Genomic DNA, 19,330 nt, shown 5'->3' with positions numbered 1-19,330 from the left:
GGAGCAGGCGGGAGAAGGACGAAATTTAAAGCGGTATTGGTGAGAGTTGAGTGTGGAGTGGCCGGACAGGATCTGAGAGAGCTGGCAGTTCAGCTGTGCAGAGAGAAGCATTGAGGCCGACTGCACGGTAGGAAAGAATGACCTGGTCGTCGTAGCGTTTAACCCGGAAGCCCACTCTCGTTCATGAAGAGACTTGATGAGCATGGACGCTACCGCACTAGCTACCTCTTTCGGCTGATGCAACTCAATAACGGGGTGACGTATATCTGAGGATTCACAGATCACCCGAGTCAGGCAAAGACCGTACGATGACGAGAGGTCCTGAGCTACGTAAAACGATGTATTGTGGCGAATTGGGACCATGGAATCCAGACAGTTTAGCTGAAGGCTAGAGACTAGTTTGCCTAGAATAAGAAAACTAAGCAGTTTAGTGGAAGGAGAGATGATTTCCACATGTTCATGTGACTGTAGCGCTCGAGCAGTGAGCACAAGAGCCCGATGCATAGCGAATAGGTTTGTCATATTATCACTTGTGAAGACAGGGAGAGCACCAGAGTCAAGGTCAACAACATTCTTGTGATTAGCAGAGATAATAGCAAACCGAGGAATGCCGGCAGATCGGGCTGTTGTAACAAAGATGCGTGCAACCTGGGCTGAGGCTGGAAGGAGAGAACATCCCTGATTGAGCTGAATTGGCTTGGGAAGACAAACCCAAGGTGGCCATCTAGGAGGGAGAGGAGAAGGACTATTGCCTCCCGGCGTCGGCAGTAACAAGACGTCTGGAAAGTATTTGCCCAGCCATTTTTTAGTGGAGCACGAGAAGTTCGCATAATTACTAGTCGAAAGACGGAGGTACGCAGTTTTCATCACAGTAAAATCAATTGGGTCCACATTGGCAAGGACCAACAGGGCATCAGTAGAGGTAGTTTTAAAAGATTTGGTTCTGGCTATTGCAAACACTCTTTGGAATGAGCGTACACATTTCACTCCTTTTTTGTGGCCAGAAAAGGGGCCCATAGGGAGCACCCATACAGAGGAATGGGTTCGACTGCAGAGAGGTATAGGTATCGGAGACGCCTGTCATCGTATCCCCATGTTGCCCTGAGGTATGACCTCAATGAGAAAAAAGCCTTTTTTGCGGCCGCAATTTTCCTTGCTACATGTAGCGACCACTTTAAACGTGCATCGAGAGTCAAACCAAGGAAAACCGTGGAGAGGGAGGGGCCTATACGAGTTTCGTTAATAGAGAGATGCAGATCAGACCAATCAAAAGATTTTTTAGATATTAACATGAACACCGATTTTGGAGCACTCAATGACATTTTGTTTTGTACGCACCAGTTGAGGACTTGATTACACATAAGTTGGAGGTTGTGAGTCGCTATAGCTGGATCTTTGTGCGATGTGGCTAAGGTGAGGTCATCTGCAAAGCCTACTATGGCGAACGGAAAATCAAAGTTTAGTCTCAAGACGTCGTCAATAAGGACGGACCACAGAAAGGGAGATAGAACTCCACCCTGAGGGCAGCCTAAATTAATATTAACGCTGGCTGATGACCCGTTATGGGAGAGAAGAGCCAGTCTGTTTGATAGGAAGGAAGACACAAGTTTGACCAGGTAAGTCGGACACTTGCGCCGGGCAAGAGCCGCTAGAATTGCAGGGTGCCAGGCAGCGTCAAAAGCGCTTTTAATATCTAAAAAGGCGGAAGCAGTGGTACGCTTGCTGAGCATACCTGCTTCACAAAACGTTACGAGTGCATGACCTGCCGATTCTGTTGACCTTCCAGAAGTAAAACCATGCTGGTTGGGACTAAGCCAGTTGGCTGACGATGAATGCCATTGAAGCCTATTCAGAATTATCTTTTCGAGCACCTTAGCAAGATTGTTCACTAGACTAATGGGGCGAAAACTGCCTAGAGCATCGTACGATGGTTTGTTTGGCTTACCAATTATGAGGACTTTAGAAGTTTTCCAGGCCTGGGGAAAGAACTGAAGACGAACGCATTCTCTTACAATAAAGAGTAAATGAGCCTTTAATACAGGGAAACATTCCTTGATAATAGTAGCCGACAGACCATCAGATCCGGGGGCCGCTTTGTAGTTGATTGAATCCAATGCGGCGTCCAGTTCTTCCACAGTGACAGGAGGGCCTTCAATTACGGAGGGGACCGAAACTACATTGTCAACAAAGGACTCCACCAGTAGGTGAGATGGAAGGGACAAGGGCTCTTTAGGAAAGAAGTGCAAGGCACACTGCTTTAGAATCAAGTTCGCATCGCTCACCGTCGAGCCATTTACAACTAGCGCGCTCGGGAGACTAATGCCCTGAGTTTTACCCGATAATACTTTTAGAGCAGAATGAAGATCGTTACTGTCGAGGTTTGCTTTGCATAAGAGATTCCAAGAAGCTCTCTTGGCGCGTCGCAACTCTCTCTGATAAATAGCCTTAGAGGCTGAAAAAATGGCCCTGTTTTCCTCTGTTCTCAAGGCAGACCAGCCTTTGAAGGCCTGTCTGGCCCTATGTCTCAGAGCGCATAGCTCCTGGTTCCACCAAAGCATACCCCGCGACTGACGCGAGCGTTGGTTGCTCCTTGATTCGCACGCTGCCACAAAAACGACGTCAGTCAATTCGGTCACTAAGGAATCTATCTGCTGCTCCGATGCTACTAACGGTATCACTATTCTACCAATTGTAGCTGCCACTTTTAGGCGCAATTCCGCCGTGTTGATACAAGAAATGTGAGGGATTCTCGGAGACCGACTGCCAACAGATCTAATCGGAGTGACAGAGGGGCGACCGATCTCAAAATATATGATTGGGTGGTCGGAGAACGATGGGATGGATGGAAAAAACCAACGAGACAGACCAATATTGCCACCTATGGCCGTTATGTCCATGAACGTAGTGCCACCTGGAACGAAATTCAGCTCCGCTAAGCTGCAATTGGCCAATCTTAAACTAGCTTCAGACAAGAATAACTCGAACGCAACGCCTTTCTGATCAGTTGCCGGAGAGTTCCAGAGTCTGTTCTTGGCGTTGGAGTCGGCAGACAACACTGTGAGTGGGGTAATCAAAGGGGTCAATTCAATTTGCAGAGCAGCCATGAAATCAGGGATAGATGGACGGAGATAGACCGAGATGAAGCGGACAGAACCTTTAGACGAATGCAGGTCAACCACTGCAATGTGATTACTAACACATCTTGACACTGCACGACAAGAAGTAGCCAACGAAAGTTTAACCAATATGGCCGCACCATAAGCATGGTCGGAGCCAAGAGCGTGGAACGCTACGTAACCCTGGGGAATATCAGACAGAGTGGGTGTGGGTGTGAAGAGCGCATAAGGCTCTTGAATCAAAATGACATCGACACTGTTCTCTAGGATAACCTGTGAGAGGGAGGCCGTGGCCAGCTTAGAATGCCGGAGGTTTATTTGAAGACACTTGAATATTGGTTGAGTCTGGAGACGTAAAGAGGAATTGGGGCCGCTCATAGTTGGTTAGATGAGTTGTATTTTACGAAGTTCGCAACCGCAATTTTATGAGCCGCACACACATAAGAACCAGCTGCATGATTCAGGGAACAAGAAGCGCATTTCAGGCTGGGGTGGGAGACATTGCAAGTCTGCGTGGCATGCGCTTGGCTGCATTTACCACATGTAACTGGATTGGTAAAAAACCTGGCTAAGTGCCCATAGCCTTGGCATCGATTGCAGAATCTGACCTCTTTATTGTAGTCTACTTCAATGACGGCATGTGACAAATTGTCTAATTTTAAGCGTCCCTGTTCCAGATAACGATCACGGGTATCTTTGCAGAGTAAGCTTACTCTGACTAACGAGAACTCGGCGCGATTGAAAAGGATTCTGACATTAGCAATTTTACCTTTCAGTAATGGATTCTCGGAATTTAGCTTGTTTATGAGATTGCAACTTTGCTTGGTTCTAGCATTAAATAAGTCGGCGCTGCTGATTGATCCATCTTCTCTAATCATACTGAGCCCGGGCACACCGTTCAGCCTTAGAATGGCCGGGTAACATTTCACCGGGGCATGTACATTCTGAAAAACCTTTTCTGCTTCCGGACAGTCCAGGAGATCTCGGGCTTTGTCACGGTTAGCTTCGTCCCTAAAGATTAGCTTTACTGAGTTTCCGCTGTGTCGGATCAACTGTTGAACGACAGGTCCCCCTTTATCCTCCTCTAGACCGAGCAAGCTATCCACAGAACTTTCCGTGATCGATTTAACGGAGATCGTATCCCTGACTCTAGCAATCAAAAATGGTTTTACCGGTATGATAGCAGAAGGTTTTCTAATCGGAGGCGGAGCCAACGGGCCAGACGCAATTGACGAGGACTGATTGACGTAATTTAACTGAGCAGAGGGCGATGGGACGTGAATTGGGACTCGGCTTGATCCACCCACAGTGAGTTCAAAAAGTTTAATGTCTTTATCGGCGAGAGCAAGTTTGACACGCACGAGTTCTTTTTCCATATCGGGTAACAATGGATGAGAGTTCCTGGCAATGGACAACTCGCTCTCTAAGTCACTAATCTTTTCTCTAAGCCGGGACATACTCTCATCAACTTTGGAATCATTTTCACGGAGATTGCAAATAAGAGTTCTAAACACCTCAATTTGATTGACTCTCTCCATGACCATGAAGTCCTCTATGTCAAGACCGAAAGTCTCGTTGAAAGCAAACGCCAACTCTTCTCCCTTAGAGTGTTTCGGACGATTATTATAAGACAGAGGGGAAATTACATTGGCAGCACGTTTGACGCCACCTGACTTGGGAGTTACTTTTGTTCTATCTCTACAGTTTGGGCAATACTTGAACCTTTTGTTAATGGGAACAAACATGATCTTGCACTCCTCATTGTGGCAATTGATTGACTGGCTAATCGACTGGCTCAGATTGCTGACAGAGTCACGGACGGAGTCACCGTCCGAGCTATCCGGCATCTTTGCCTTTGGCTTATACTAGTAAGCCAGGAAGAACAAACAACAAATACAACAAGCCTAACAGAAGAGAAGAGCAGGTGAGAGGGGTTCCGGGGCAATCCGCAAAAGGAAAACAGTTCCCACTGCTCGATATACACAAACTGTGTTTTGATCCGATAGGGCCTCAAAACATGCAAATAAAGAAAAGAAAAGAAAGGATGCAGTTAGCACAAATCAAAACAATCAATAAGAGAGAGAGGTGATCGCGCAAAGCCCGCGCAAAGCAAAAAGTTAGACCAGGGGGATAGGGAGGGGAGCCTTGTAAGGCCCGCGAAAAGAACACACAAAGAGGGACAAAAGAAAAAGAAAAATGGCGAGTGAGACGAAAAAAGAAGTAGGGCAAATGTAATCCGAGACGAGAGACACTTAAACACAATTCCGAAAAAGCAAAAAAAACACAATGGTGACACTACACAGTCTGTAGACTTAAACTTATTCAACTCGAGGGTGAAAAGTAAAGCCAAAAACGACTGGAAATAGACCACCAAGGACACACAAAAGAAAAAACGAGAGCTACTGAATAACACGTCTGTACTGGCAGACGGTAGCAGCGCTGGTATAACAGCTCATGGTATAACAGTGTATTCACATTGAATACAAGTATATTTGATGCTGTTTACATATAGAAATAAAAACTCATGGTATAACAGTGTATTCACATTGAATACAAGTATATTCCATGCAGTTTACATATAGATGTAAAAACTCATGGTATAACAGTGTATTCACATTGAATACAAGTATATTCCATGCAGTTTACATATAGAAGTAAAAACTCATGGTATAACAGTTTATTCACATTGAATACAAGTATATTCCATGCAGTTTACATATAGAAGTAAAAATTCAAGGTATAACAGTGTATTCACATTGAATACAAGTATATTCCATGCAGTTTACATATAGAAGTAAAAACTCATGGTATAACAGTGTATTCACATTGAATACAAGTATATTCCATGCAGTTTACATATAGAAGTAAAAACTCATGGTATAACAGTGTATTCACATTGAATACAAGTATATTCCATGCAGTTTACATATAGAAGTAAAAACTCATGGTATAACAGTGTATTCACATTGAATACAAGTATATTCCATGCAGTTTACATATAGAAGTAAAAACTCATGGTATAACAGTGTATTCTTATTGAATACAAGTATATTCCATGCAGTTTACATATAGAAGTAAAAACTCATGGTATAACAGTGTATTCACATTGAATACAAGTATATTTTATGCTGTTTACATATAGAAGTAAAAACTCATTGTATAACAGTGTATTCACATTGAATACAAGTATATTTGATGCTGTTTACATATAGAAGTAAAAACTCATGGTATAACAGTGTATTCACATTGAATACAAGTATATTCCATGCAGTTTACATATAGAAGTAAAAACTCATGGTATAACAGTGTATTCTTATTGAATACAAGTATATTCCATGCAGTTTACATATAGAAGTAAAAACTCATGGTATAACAGTGTATTCACATTGAATACAAGTATATTTTATGCTGTTTACATATAGAAGTAAAAACTCATTGTATAACAGTGTATTCACATTGAATACAAGTATATTTGATGATGTTTACATATAGAAGTAAAAACTCATGGTACAACAGTTTATTCACATTGAATACAAGTATACTCCATGCAGTTTACATATAGAAGTAAAAACTCATGGTATAACAGTGTATTCACATTGAATACAAGTATATCCCATGCAGTTTACATATAGAAGTAAAAACTCATGGTATAACAGTGTATTCACATTGAATACAAGTATATTTGATGCTGTTTACACATAGAAGTAAAAACTCATTGTATAACAGTGTATTCACATTGAATACAAGTATATTTGATGCTGTTTACATATAGAAGTAAAAACTCATGGTATAGCAGTGTATTCACATTGAATACAAGTATATTCCATGCAGTTTACATATAGAAGTAAAAACTCATGGTATAACAGTGTATTCACATTGAATACAAGTATATTTGATGCTGCTTACATATAGAAGTAAAAACTCATGGTATAACAGTGTATTCACATTGAATACAAGTATATTTGATGCTGTTTACATATAGAAGTAAAAACTCATGGTATAACAGTGTATTCACATTGAATACAAGTATATTCCATGCAGTTTACATATAGAAGTAAAAACTCATGGTATAACAGTGTATTCACATTGAATACAGGTATATTTGATGCTGCTTACATATAGAAGAAAAAATAATGGTATAACAGTGTATTCACATTAAATACAAGTATATTTGATGCTGTTTACATATAGAAGTAAAAACTCATGGTATAACAGTGTATTCACATTGAATACAAGTATATTTGATGCTGTTTACATATAGAATTAAAAACTCTTTGTATATCATTGTATTCACATTGAATACAAGTATATTTGATGCTGTTTACATATAGAAGTAAAAACTCATGGTATAACAGTGTATTCACATTGAATACAAGTATATTCCATGCAGTTTACATATAGAAGTAAAAACTCATGGTATAACAGTGTATTGACACTGAATACAAGTATATCCCATGCAGTTTACATATAGAAGTTAAAACTCATGGTATAACAGTGTATTCTTATTGAATACAAGTATATTCCATGCAGTTTACATATAGAAGTAAAAACTCATGGTATAACAGTGTATTCACATTGAATACAAGTATATTTTATGCTGTTTACATATAGAAGTAAAAACTCATTGTATAACAGTGTATTCACATTGAATACAAGTATATTTGATGATGTTTACATATAGAAGTAAAAACTCATGGTATAACAGTTTATTCACATTGAATACAAGTATACTCCATGCAGTTTACATATAGAAGTAAAAACTCATGGTATAACAGTGTATTCACATTGAATACAAGTATATCCCATGCAGTTTACATATAGAAGTAAAAACTCATGGTATAACAGTGTATTCACATTGAATACAAGTATATTTGATGCTGTTTACACATAGAAGTAAAAACTCATTGTATAACAGTGTATTCACATTGAATACAAGTATATTTGATGCTGTTTACATATAGAAGTAAAAACTCATGGTATAACAGTGTATTCACATTGAATACAAGTATATTCCATGCAGTTTACATATAGAAGTAAAAACTCATGGTATAACAGTGTATTCACATTGAATACAAGTATATTCCATGCAGTTTACATATAGAAGTTAAAACTCATGGTATAACAGTGTATTCACATTGAATACAAGTATATTTGATGCTGTTTACATATAGAAGTAAAAACTCAAGGTATAACAGAGTATTCACATTGAATACAAGTATATTCCATGTAGTTTACATATAGAAGTAAAAACTCATGGTATAACAGTGTATTCACATTGAATACAAGTATATTCCATGCAGTTTACATATAGAAGTAAAAACTCATGGTATAACAGTGTATTCACATTGAATACAAGTATATTTGATGCTGCTTACATATAGAAGTAAAAACTCATGGTATAACAGTGTATTCACATTGAATACAAGTATATTTGATGCTGTTTACATATAGAAGTAAAAACTCATGGTATAACAGTGTATTCACATTGAATACAAGTATATTCCATGCAGTTTACATATAGAAGTAAAAACTCATGGTATAACAGTGTATTCACATTGAATACAAGTATATTTGATGCTGCTTACATATAGAAGAAAAAACTCATGGTATAACAGTGTATTCACATTAAATACAAGTATATTTGATGCTGTTTACATATAGAAGTAAAAACTCATGGTATAACAGTGTATTCACATTGAATACAAGTATATTTGATGCTGTTTACATATAGAATTAAAAACTCTTTGTATAACAGTGTATTCACATTGAATACAAGTATATTTGATGCTGTTTACATATAGAAGTAAAAACTCATGGTATAACAGTGTATTCACATTGAATACAAGTATATTCCATGCAGTTTACATATAGAAGTAAAAACTCATGGTATAACAGTGTATTGACACTGAATACAAGTATATCCCATGCAGTTTACATATAGAAGTAAAAACTCATGGTATAACAGTGTATTCACATTGAATACAAGTATATTTGATGCTGTTTACATATAGAATTAAAAACTCATGGTATAACAGTGTATTCACATTGAATACAAGTATATTTGATGCTGTTTACATATAGAAGTAAAAACTCATGGTATAACAGTGTATTCACATTGAATACAAGTATATTTGATGCTGTTTACATATAGAAGTAAAAACTCATGGTATAACAGTGTATTCACATTGAATACAAGTATATTTGATGCTGTTTACATATAGAAGTAAAAACTCATGGTATAACAGTGTATTCACATTGAATACAAGTATATTTGATGCTGTTTACATATAGAAGTAAAAACTCATGGTATAACAGTGTATTCACATTGAATACAAGTATATTCCATCCAGTTTGCATATACAAGTAAAAACTCATGGTATAACAGTGTATTCACATTGAATACAAGTATATCCCATGCAGTTTACATATAGAAGTAAAAATTCATGGTATAACAGTGTATTCACATTGAATACAAGTATATTCCATGCAGTTTACATATAGAAGTAAAAACTCATGGTATAACAGTGTATTCACATTGAATACAAGTATATTTGATGCTGTTTACATATAGAAGTAAAAACTCATGGTATAACAGTGTATTCACATTGAATACAAGTATATTCCATGCAGTTTACATATAGAAGTAAAAACTCATGGTATAACAGTGTATTCACATTGAATACAAGTATATTTGATGCTGTTTACATATAGAAGTAAAAACTCATGGTATAACAGTGTATTCACATTGAATACAAGTATATTTGATGCTGTTTACATATAGAAGTAAAAACTCATGGTATAACAGTGTATTCACATTGAATACAAGTATATTTGATGCTGTTTACATATAGAAGTAAAAACTCATGGTATAACAGTGTATTCACATTGAATACAAGTATATTTGATGCTGTTTACATATAGAAGTAAAAACTCATGGTATAACAGTGTATTCACATTGAATACAAGTATATTTGATGCTGTTTACATATAGAAGTAAAAACTCATGGTATAACAGTGTATTCACATTGAATACAAGTATATTCCATGCAGTTTGCATATAGAAGTAAAAACTCATGGTATAACAGTGTATTCACATTGAATACAAGTATATCCCATGCAGTTTACATATAGAAGTAAAAAACTCATGGTATAACAGTGTATTCACATTGAATACAAGTATATTCCATGCAGTTTACATATAGAAGTAAAAACTCATGGTATAACAGTGTATTCACATTGAATACAAGTATATTTGATGCTGTTTACATATAGAAGTAAAAACTCATGGTATAACAGTGTATTCACATTGATTACAAGTATATTCCATGCAGTTTACATATAGAAGTAAAAACTCATGGTATAACAGTGTATTCACATTGAATACAAGTATATTTGATGCTGTTTACATATAGAAGTAAAAACTCATGGTATAACAGTGTATTCACATTGAATACAAGTATATTTGATGCTGTTTACATATAGAAGTAAAAACTCATGGTATAACAGTGTATTCACATTGAATACAAGTATATTTGATGCTGTTTACATATAGAAGTAAAAACTCATGGTATAACAGTGTATTCACATTGAATACAAGTATATTTGATGCTGTTTACATATAGAAGTAAAAACTCATGGTATAACAGTGTATTCACATTGAATACAAGTATATTTGATGCTGTTTACATATAGAAAGTAAAAACTCATGGTATAACAGTGTATTCACATTGAATACAAGTATATTTGATGCTGTTTACATATAGAAGTAAAAACTCATGGTATAACAGTGTATTCACATTGAATACAAGTATATTTGATGCTGTTTACATATAGAAGTAAAAACTCATGGTATAACAGTGTATTCACATTGAATACAAGTATATTTGATGCTGTTTACATATAGAATTAAAAACTCATGGTATAACAGTGTATTCACATTGAATACAAGTATATTTGATGCTGTTTACATATAGAAGTAAAAACTCATGGTATAACAGTGTATTCACATTGAATACAAGTATATTTGATGCAGTTTACATATAGAAGTAAAAACTCATGGTATAACAGTGTATTCACATTGAATACAAGTATATTTGATGCTGTTTACATATAGAAGTAAAAACTCATGGTATAACAGTGTATTCACATTGAATACAAGTATATTTGATGCTGTTTACATATAGAAGTAAAAACTCATGGTATAACAGTGTATTCACATTGAATACAAGTATATTCCATGCAGTTTGAATATAGAAGTAAAAACTCATGGTATAACAGTGTATTCACATTGAATACAAGTATATTCCATGCAGTTTACATATAGAAGTAAAAAACTCATGGTATAACAGTGTATTCACATTGAATACAAGTATATTTGATGCTGTTTACATATAGAAGTAAAAACTCATGGTATAACAGTGTATTCACATTGAATACAAGTATATTCCATGCAGTTTACATATAGAAGTAAAAACTCATGGTATAACAGTGTATTCACATTGAATACAAGTATATCCGATGCAGTTTACATATAGAAGTAAAAACTCATGGTATAACAGTGTATTCACATTGAATACAAGTATATTTGATGCTGTTTACATATAGAAGTAAAAACTCATGGTATAACAGTGTATTCACATTGAATACAAGTATATTCCATGCAGTTTACATATAGAAGTAAAAACTCATGGTATAACAGTGTATTCACATTGAATACAAGTATATTCCATGCAGTTTACATATAGAAGTAAAAAAACAAATGGTATAACAGTGTATTCACATTGAATACAAGTATATTCCATGCAGTTTACATATAGAAGTAAAAACTCATGGTATAACAGTGTATTCACATTGAATACAAGTATATTTGATGCTGTTTACATATAGAAGTAAAAACTCATGGTATAACAGTGTATTCACATTGAATACAAGTATATTCCATGCAGTTTACATATAGAAGTAAAAACTCATGGTATAACAGTGTATTCACATTGAATACAAGTATATTTGATGCTGTTTACATATAGAAGTAAAAACTCATGGTATAACAGTGTATTCACATTGAATACAAGTATATTTGATGCTGTTTACATATAGAAGTAAAAACTCATGGTATAACAGTGTATTCACATTGAATACAAGTATATTTGATGCTGTTTACATATAGAAGTAAAAACTCATGGTATAACAGTGTATTCACATTGAATACAAGTATATTTGATGCTGTTTACATATAGAAGTAAAAACTCATGGTATAACAGTGTATTCACATTGAATACAAGTATATTTGATGCTGTTTTACATATAGAAGTAAAAACTCATGGTATAACAGTGTATTCACATTGAATACAAGTATATTTGATGCTGTTTACATATAGAAGTAAAAACTCATGGTATAACAGTGTATTCACATTGAATACAAGTATATTTGATGCTGTTTACATATAGAAGTAAAAACTCATGGTATAACAGTGTATTCACATTGAATACAAGTATATTTGATGCTGTTTACATATAGAAGTAAAAACTCATGGTATAACAGTGTATTCACATTGAATACAAGTATATTTGATGCTGTTTACATATAGAAGTAAAAACTCATGGTATAACAGTGTATTCACATTGAATACAAGTATATTTGATGCTGTTTACATATAGAAGTAAAAACTCATGGTATAACAGTGTATTCACATTGAATACAAGTATATTTGATGCTGTTTACATATAGAAGTAAAAACTCATGGTATAACAGTGTATTCACATTGAATACAAGTATATTTGATGCTGTTTACATATAGAAGTAAAAACTCATGGTATAACAGTGTATTCACATTGAATACAAGTATATTCCATGCAGTTTACATATAGAAGTAAAAACTCATGGTATAACAGTGTATTCACATTGAATACAAGTATATTCCATGCAGTTTACATATAGAAGTAAAAAACTCATGGTATAACAGTGTATTCACATTGAATACAAGTATATTTGATGCTGTTTACATATAGAAGTAAAAACTCATGGTATAACAGTGTATTCACATTGAATACAAGTATATTTGATGCTGTTTACATATAGAAGTAAAAACTCATGGTATAACAGTGTATTCACATTGAATACAAGTATATTCGATGCAGTTTACATATAGAAGTAAAAACTCATGGTATAACAGTGTATTCACATTGAATACAAGTATATTCCATGCAGTTTACATATAGAAGTAAAAACTCATGGTATAACAGTGTATTCACATTGAATACAAGTATATTCGATGCTGTTTACATATAGAAGTAAAAACTCATGGTATAACAGTGTATTCACATTGAATACAAGTATATTCCATGCAGTTTACATATAGAAGTAAAAACTCATGGTATAACAGTGTATTCACATTGAATACAAGTATATTCGATGCTGTTTACATATAGAAGTAAAAACTCATGGTATAACAGTGTATTCACATTGAATACAAGTATATTTGATGCTGTTTACATATTGTAATAGTTTCTAGACTGTGTATTTGCCAGTAAACTAACTCTACTTAAGACGATACAACCATGTGCTTATATACCAAGAGATTGAAGGTTAAGAAGGGAGGGGTTTACAATAACTTTTACTTTTATCATTAACTATTATCCGCAGGAAGAAGGTTGCATTCGTGACGACCTTCTTGCTGGGTGGGGCTGCTGTTGCTAGGAGGAGTTGCTGCGGTCTATTACATTCCTTCCCCCCTTCGGCAAGAAGAAATTGGTCCTCCAATTTTCTCTTTGTTTTCTGATTTTCTTCTTCTCCTTACTTCTCTTCGGCATGTGGCGTGGCAATGATTAGGTGAAAACTTGTTCTTTACCCGTCACCTACTTTCTTTCCTTCACCGTTATTCGTGTTTGTTGGGCTACAGTATGAGGCACAAAATACAAGATATGTTTTTTTTATACCGTTATTCATTGTCTTTATGCTAATAAAGTGTTAGTAAATAATTGCTGGTCTACGTTCCTTTTTACTGGAATGCTACTACAGATTTCAATCATTTTTTTTTTTTTTTTTTTTTTTGTAATGCTTTTCTTCTCTTCTCTTCTTTTTGTTTTTTTTTTTCTTGCCGTTCTTTTACGTCGGTTCTTGGTTTTCTGTCGTTCGTTGTTTTTCTCGATCTGCGGTGTTATTACCGGAATGCCTGCTGGAGGAATTCGAAGATTCTGTCTAATGAATGCAATTTGTTGTCGTAATGTTTTCATTTTAGTGTTTTTGTTGTAGTAGTGGTAATAAACTGTTGTTGGTTCTTCAATTTTGTTTTGCTTCAATCTTATTCATTGCCAGAAGCCTTTCTCTTGCGGCTTCTTATACACTTCCAGTCTTCAAATATGCTTCTCCTATGTTCATCAAACGCGTAATCCCGCGGGGTGTTTCCATTGACATCAGTTATGTCTGGATCTGCTCCGTGTTCCAATAAGATATTTGTTATGAGATCTTGCCTATACATTGTGGCTAGGTGTAGGGCCGTATAGTTTCCTGGTTTAGTCGTTTGATTGATGTTAATGTGAATTTTCCTTTCACATGCTGCCCTAGCGAGAGTGTTGTTTCCATGTTTGGCGGCATAATGTAGGACGGTGCTGTTGTCCTTTGCCATTTGTGCAACGTTGGAACTTATCCACAAATAACTGGCCACTTCTTCATGCCCGTAGGCGATGGCGACCATTAGTGGTGTTTCTCCAAGGCTATTGTATGATGAAAACTTGTATTTGTGATATCGTAATATCCTGATCAAGAGTTTGTTATTTTCTGCTGCCGCTCTATGTGCGATGGTCTGGCCATCCTCTTCTATATCTGGGTCAGCTCCGTAGTCTAACAGTAAATCCGTTATGTCCAGTTTTCCCGCTTTCACGCTTGTATGAAGTAGTGTTTTGTCGTTAAATTTCTGGTTAAGAAATTCTGCCTTCGGATGGTAATCCCATGCAGCGGGTCCTAACTTCTGGATGATACATCTTCTTATTTCTTCCCTTGGAGCGTCTATCATTTCGAGGAAAATTTCTTGCTCACGTAGCCGTGTGATGGCTTGTGTTCGTTTCTGCACGGCATCTGCTCTTGCTGCCGATAAAGTTGGGTGCGTTTTCATCGCACAGTTACTACATTTAGGTAATGTTTCTTGTTCTGTAGCATTTGGATTAAATTCGAACGTTGGTGGATAAAAACCATAATCACCGAAGAGCCCATCTCGTTGCGTTTCACTGTCCGTTTCACTTTCACTTTCAATCACTAAATAGTTTATTTCTGGTTGGCTTTCACTATCACTTGCTTCATTACGTTGCACTGCGTCTTCACTGTTCTGTTCCATCATTTTTTTTTTTTTTTTTTTTTTTTTTTTTTTTTTTTTTTAGTTAAAACTTCCACTTTTACTTAACACTTGTGTGTTTGGTGGCTGTTTAAGGACAATTCACTTGAAGTTTTCATATTTCGAGTTTTTTAATACATTTACTACTTTCCCCTTTCACCCAAAATAAAAACTTGTTAAGTTTGTTTTTTTTTTTTTTTTTTTTTTTTTTTTTTTAAATGTTAGTGGTTTTTAGATTCAACTTCTGTTGAGCATCTGCAAAGGTCTTCCCATACCATTCCATAACCCACAACATAAGTGCAAGTCGTGTGTTTTCCTGTGCATTTGCGAGCTTGATCGGATTCCCAGTTTTCTTCCATGACAGGATAAATATTACGTTGTTTCGGTGCGCTTGGTTGAGCCGGGCGTGATTGTGTGGGTCTTTCCATGGTAAGAGGTGTAGGAGCCGTCATCCTAGTGAACGGTTGCTCTATTATTTCTTCCGGTGGTTGAGTGCCTGAATTTGGGATCATTGAAGTTAATTCGTGCGCTTCTTCCGTATTTATTCCATATCGTCTTAATCTTCTAGCTTGTCGAATTTTTTCCATGATTCTTGTAAAAGGGTCACAAATGATCAATATGCGTAGGGATATGATGAATACAATGAATCCTATGATAGATAGGATAAGAATTTTTGATGTGTCGAACCATGAGAACATGGTTCCTATCTGATTATTTTGTTTTTCTGACATCACTATGTCAGAAACAGATTTTGAATTTGATTCCTGCATTAGGCCTACTAGATCGTTTAGGATATTTAATTGTTCCATTTCCATTGTTTCATGCGCTGGATGGCTCTTCAGACTGTAGTCGAAATCATTCAGGTGCAACTCTTCGAATTCTGTGATGAGGTCTAAGTTCGGCATGTGAATGCTTGCTTTTTGTTTTACCCATTCTCCATTTGTTGAATTGTGTTCCCAGGTGTGATGGAATCCATTTAAATTCACCAAATGAGTTTTCCAAAAGCAATCGGAATATGGATGTATGGACCATCCATCTACTCCGATAGTGCAGTTTTTGTCTTCATAGGTAAAGAATGGTTGAAATCCACATTTCGATTCTTTTGCAGAGATGAAAATCCGTTTGGTTTCACATTGTTGGAGCGTCATCGCTTGTCCGAAGCCTTGCAGTCTCGTACAGATGGGTAATCCGAGCGCTGAAGCAGCAAGAATTCCGTTACTTTGAGCTAACATCACCGCTTGAGTTTTCTTTATCGTTGATAGTTGACAATAAACGTCGCGAATTTCTTTTGCAAGTTTGTTTTCGTGTTCTGTTTCTATACTTATTTTATATTGCTCATGCATTTTTGAAATATCGAATTTAATTTTGTCGCCGAATTCTTCTATATTTTGGGGTAGACCGCTTTCTGTTTCGTTTTTTATTGGCACCTCCGGTACTTGTTCTAGGGTTAAAGATGCTGCCTCGGGTATTTCTTGCTGAGATGTTTTTTCAGTGTCATCAATAATTTCCATTATTGCATCCTCCGTAATGGTGTGATTTTTCGTGACTGGAGGATCTTCTATTTTTTCAGTTGTTGTGAGAGGTGTTGTTGAATTGCTTATTGATTCAGTTGTTGTTGTCGCTATAGTTGTCGTGGATGATTGTGTTGTGGACGTGGTTTCAGTTGTAGTTGATGGCAATGTAGGTTCAGTACTTGGAGTTGTAGGCCTAGTGGTTGTAGTCGTTGGCTCAGCAGTTGTAGTTGTAGCTGTGGTAGTTGTAGTTGTAGGCTTATTTGTTGTAGTTGTAGGCTTTGTTGTCGTAGTTGTAGGCGTAGTAGTTGTAGTCGTAGACTTTGTTGTTGTAGTTGTAGGCGTAGTAGTTGTAGTCGTAGACTTTGTTGTTGTAGTTGTAGGCGTAGTAGTTGTAGTAGTAGGCTTATTTGTTGTAGTTGTAGGCTTTGTTGTTGTAGTCGTAGGCTTAGTTGTGGTATTCGTAGGCTTAGTTGTGGTGGTCGTAGGCTTAGTTGTGGTGGTCGTAGGCTTAGTAGTTGTTGTAGGCCTAGTTGTCGGTGGTGTGCTTTTAACGGTCGTTTTTATGGCTGTTGTGGCTATTGTTGTTTTAATTGTGGTTGTGCTTAATTTTGTAGTTGGTTTTACTGTCGTTGTGGTGCTTGAAGTAGATGAAATAGATTTTTGTGTGGTGGGTGTGGTTAAGTTTTCGTTGTTTGCTTTACTTTCTCTTTTGAGAAGAGGGGGTATAAGTGGGAGTTGTGTTCCGTCCAATGATTGTTGAGTGTGAAGCGCTATAATGGCTGCTGCTGAAAGCGTCCGTATTTGGTGCGGGTTTCGATATTCGAAGTTAAACTGTTGTTTTCTACTTGAGCCGTGGCAATGTCCTAAACTCAGACGTCCTACTTTTAGTGTGAGACATTTTCTGTCTGACGCTGGTGAATGTAGGCCAGTTCTGTCTGTTGCCATGAGCTGTCCTGTGTGTTCGAAAGTGCCCCAAATTGAACTGGTGTTGGCGCATTCCTGTAGAATAAGCATTGTTGTGTTTGCCTTGACGCAAGCGTTAGTGTTGAACGGTCTAATGGTGAAATCAGACGTGTACTCGAAAGCTTGGCCTTTGGTAGTTGCTCTACTGCAGTTTCCTACGGATACTTGTGATTGCACCAGGGGATCGTTACTTGTGATAAATGTTTTTAGTTCTTCTTGACATTTTGTCCAATCTGTGTCACAATCTTCCATGGTTAGTTGTTGTTCAAGCCCATGATGTGTGACACATTTTCCGTTTGGATATTGTCCGTTCTTCAACAATCCCCAGGCGATCATGTCCCAGATGATGTTTCCGCTGCCGTGATTTGCTTTCAAGATACCGCCAAATATGGGTGAGTTTATTGTGGTTGTAATTGCTCTTCGTTGTTCTAATCGAACTTCTTGAATATCTTGCAATGTTACGTCGGGAAAATTTTCTATAACATCCGGATTGGTATTTATTGTTTGAAAGAACCACTGCTGGTTTTTCCTGGTATCTCCTTCCAAAGCACACTTTTCCAATTTTAAGGTTTCGTCGACCCCTACGGTAAGACACATTTCGGATTCTTGGGAAATTAGGTAGCTGTTTTCTTTTTCTAGAATCCATCTCGTTGATTCCTCCGAACAGGCTGCAGCAAATACGTAATCGTGTGTTGTCTCCGTGATGCAGATATGAGTATTTTGTACGCGTATCGTTTGGTCGACAATGTACTCGAATTTTGATCCTGATGGAAGAGGGTCGTCCTTTGAAAGTTGACTGTACGTTGTCAAAGGGTTTCTGCTTCCGGACTCGTAAGTAATGTATATTGTTGTATCCTTTTGTACGACTTTTCCATCCTCCTTGATTATTTTTGGTCTTCTATGTGCCAATCTTAGAGTTCCCCAGGCGTATGAAATACTGTAGAGACGAATCCCAAGTTGTTCGTCTTCGACTTGAGTGTCGAAGAGAAAGTGAACTTCTTGAAGAAGCGAACGTTGTGGTCTGGATTTGTACAACTCTCGGTAGTCTTCGCACACGGGTGTGGCAAGGTTGGTATTTTTAAGGCATGTTGCGATTGTGTTCTTGAACATTTCATACAAAATTTTTGTTGTTTCTGCAGGAAACGTCAAATACGTTAGAGGGATTCCAACCACTTTATGTCCTACTGGTGCGATATCCTTATCTGGTTTGTTAAGAAAAGATATTTCAATCTGCCGACTGGTGTCGTAAAGGCGGCTGGAATTATCCGACTCCGGTTCTCGAGGAAGTTCCAGGTATCCTTTCCCTTTTAGTAACGTCTGAGTGTATGAACTGTTGGTTGTTCTTTCTCCCCACACGATTGTATTTTGGTTTTGGATGAATTGTCCTTCCTGTTGGGTGGTGTTAAGTAAT

The 19,330-nt window shown here is 36.8% G+C and overlaps 1 long non-coding RNA gene and 1 pseudogene across 2 annotated transcripts; one reads left to right on the top strand and one right to left on the bottom strand.

Moving 5' to 3' along the window:
* Positions 1-300: 300 nt before the first annotated feature.
* Positions 301-3,994, bottom strand: LOC123469148 (annotated as a pseudogene).
* Positions 3,995-18,099: 14,105 nt separating this feature from the next.
* LOC123469147 lies at positions 18,100-19,112 on the top strand. 2 transcript variants are annotated; one of them, XR_006642500.1, is made up of 5 exons: positions 18,100-18,311; positions 18,431-18,505; positions 18,587-18,750; positions 18,835-18,987; positions 19,059-19,112. It is a non-coding gene; the product is annotated as an uncharacterized LOC123469147 (long non-coding RNA). The 2 variants fall into 2 exon arrangements; XR_006642499.1 differs by having other exon boundaries at positions 18,101-18,311; positions 18,835-19,108.
* The last annotated feature ends 218 nt before the right edge of the window (positions 19,113-19,330 follow it).

Source organism: Daphnia magna, unplaced genomic scaffold, assembly GCF_020631705.1.
Source record: "Daphnia magna isolate NIES unplaced genomic scaffold, ASM2063170v1.1 Dm_contigs511, whole genome shotgun sequence".
Classification (NCBI taxonomy): domain Eukaryota; kingdom Metazoa; phylum Arthropoda; class Branchiopoda; order Diplostraca; family Daphniidae; genus Daphnia; species Daphnia magna.
This window is presented reverse-complemented; position numbering and strand designations above follow the sequence as displayed.